The sequence below is a fragment of the Engraulis encrasicolus genome, chromosome 15 (assembly GCF_034702125.1).
Source record: "Engraulis encrasicolus isolate BLACKSEA-1 chromosome 15, IST_EnEncr_1.0, whole genome shotgun sequence".
In the NCBI taxonomy this organism is placed as follows: Eukaryota; Metazoa; Chordata; class Actinopteri; order Clupeiformes; family Engraulidae; genus Engraulis; species Engraulis encrasicolus.
In genome coordinates this window covers 44,579,053-44,581,552 of record NC_085871.1, presented here as the reverse complement: position 1 = coordinate 44,581,552, position 2,500 = coordinate 44,579,053, and the positions used below count along the sequence as shown (strand labels likewise).

The following is a 2,500-nucleotide window of genomic DNA, read 5'->3' as shown; positions in this document are numbered from 1 at the left end:
CATGAAATGTACATTTTTGCTCATATTTAGGCATAGATCTCATTGCACCCTCAGGTGTTAATAACTCCATTGGACCTCGTCTTGCTCAGTGCATACTTCATTTCCCTGCTTATTGCATAGTGGCCCATGCCATACCTCATTCTCCCCTAGCCTTGCTTATTGTATAGTGACTCTGATCTTACCTCATTCAGCCCTAGCCTTGCTTATAGTGACTCAGGCCATACCTCATTCAGCCCTAGCCTTGCTTATTGCAGAGTGACTCAGTCCAGGCTATACCTCATTCACCCCTAGCCTTGCTTATTGTATAGTGACTCTGATCTTACCTCATTCAGCCCTAGCCTTGCTTATAGTGACTCAGGCCATACCTCATTCAGCCCTAGCCTTGCTTATTGCAGAGTGACTCAGTCCAGGCTATACCTCATTCACCCCTAGCCTTGCTTATTTTATAGTGACTCGGCCCAGCCTATACCTCATTCACCCCTAGTCTTATGTATAGCAGTGTTCAGGTTCTCAGCCTTTTTTCAGCGAAGGGCCAATTGAACTTATCATAAGTCTGCCAACACCCCCTTGACCTCATCATAAGCCTGACACCTCTTATATATACAGTGGTGCTCATATGTTTACATACCCCAGCAGAATATACGCTTTCTTGGCAATTTCTCACAAAATATGAAGGATTACACAAAACCTTTTTTTTTCACTCATTGCTAGTGACTGGCTTAAGATATTTATTAGCAATCTTCTGTGTTTACTCTTTCAAAAGCATGATCACAACCCAAACTACCCAAATGACCCTGTTCAAAAGTTTACATACCCTAGTTTCTGATGCTGAATATGGCCCTGTTTAACATCAGGGACCGCTCTAAATTGTTTGTGGTAGTTGTGGATAAGACTCTTAATGTTCTCAGATGACAAAACAGCACATTCTTCCTGGCAGAATGGTTGTTTCCTATAATATTTTTGGGTGTCTTGCTGGAACCTCACATTTGAGGTTTCCCCTGAATGGCTCAAAGATGTTGAGATCAGGAGAGTAAGACGGTCACTCAAAAACTTCATTTTATTCTTTCTGAACTAATGACGGGTTGATTTGGTTTTCTGTGTTGAAATATTCTCATGTTGGCATGTCCAAACAATGGGCCATGTGCAGTTTCAAGGCTGATGAGTGTCAAGTTTCCTCCAGTATTTTTCACAGGGCAATGTATTCATCATTCTGCGAGTATGGACCAAAAGTATAGTGCATTTGTAACTCAAATGTCCCCATGACATCAGTGGTCCATGACCATGTTTTACAGAAGGCATGGTGTAACTTAAATCATAGGCTCCGTTGACTGTTCTCCAAATGGTACTGTTAATAGTGGCTGAAAAAAGTTCCATATTGATCTAATTTTTCCAAATGACTTTGTCACAGGCATTCTGATGCTTCTCACTATGCTGTTTGGTGTATCATATTCAGCAAAATAACATGTTTGCATTTTTGTAGTAATGGCTTTCTCCTGGCAACCCCCGACAGCCCATCTTTCCTCAAGTGCCTCTTTGCTGTACAGTTTAAAACATTTTTTCATGTTGTCCTATATTTCACATTAAGTTATTTTTTGGTTGTCCTGTGCCTCTTGAACAATTTCCCTTGCAATGATCATTGCAATGCAATGATTCCCTTGCCCAATGGCTTGATTCCAACCAACCCCCCTCATATTGCATTTCTGAATTGAAATTCCAACAGTGCCAACATGACAATATTTCGACACAGAAAGCCAAATCAACCCGTCATTAGCTTCAGATAGAATAAAATGAAGGTTTTTGAGCGACCATCTCACTCTCCTGATCTCAACATCATTGAGCCACTCAGGGGAAACCTCAAATGTGAGGTTCCAGCAAGACACCCAAAGATATTATAGGAAATAACCATTCTGCCTGGAAGAATGTGCTGTTCTGTCATCTGAGAAAATTAAGAGCCTTATCCACAACTACCACAAACAATTTAGAGCGGTCCCTGATGTTAAACAGGGCCATATTCAGCATCAGAAACTAGGGTATGTAAACTTTTGAACAGGGTCATTTGGGTAGTTTGGGTTGTGATCATGCTTTTGAAAGAGTAAACACAGAAGATTGCTAATAAATATCTTAAGCCAGTCACTAGCAATGAGTGAAAAAAACGCTTTTGTGTAATCCTTCATATTATGTGAAAAATCACAGAGAAAGCTTATATTCTGCTAGGGTATGTAAACATATGAACACCACTGTATATATAAAAAATAGACTAATACCCCCCAATGGCAACACACACACACACACACACACACACACACACACACACACACACACACACACACACACACACACACACACACACACACACACACAAACACACACACACGCACACACACACACACGCACACACACACACACACACACACACGCACACACACACACACACACACTCTCCCTTTTGATTTAATCCCCTATCCCTCTCTCTCTCTTTCTTTCATCTCCCTCTCATCTC

The 2,500-nt window shown here is 41.2% G+C and overlaps 1 protein-coding gene across 1 annotated transcript in view; it reads left to right on the top strand.

Moving 5' to 3' along the window:
* The window catches only part of LOC134464762 (protein kinase C-binding protein NELL2a-like), a 192,509-nt gene that overhangs the window by 52,593 nt on the left and 137,416 nt on the right, over positions 1–2,500 (top strand). The gene's annotated exons all lie outside the window — the stretch shown is intronic.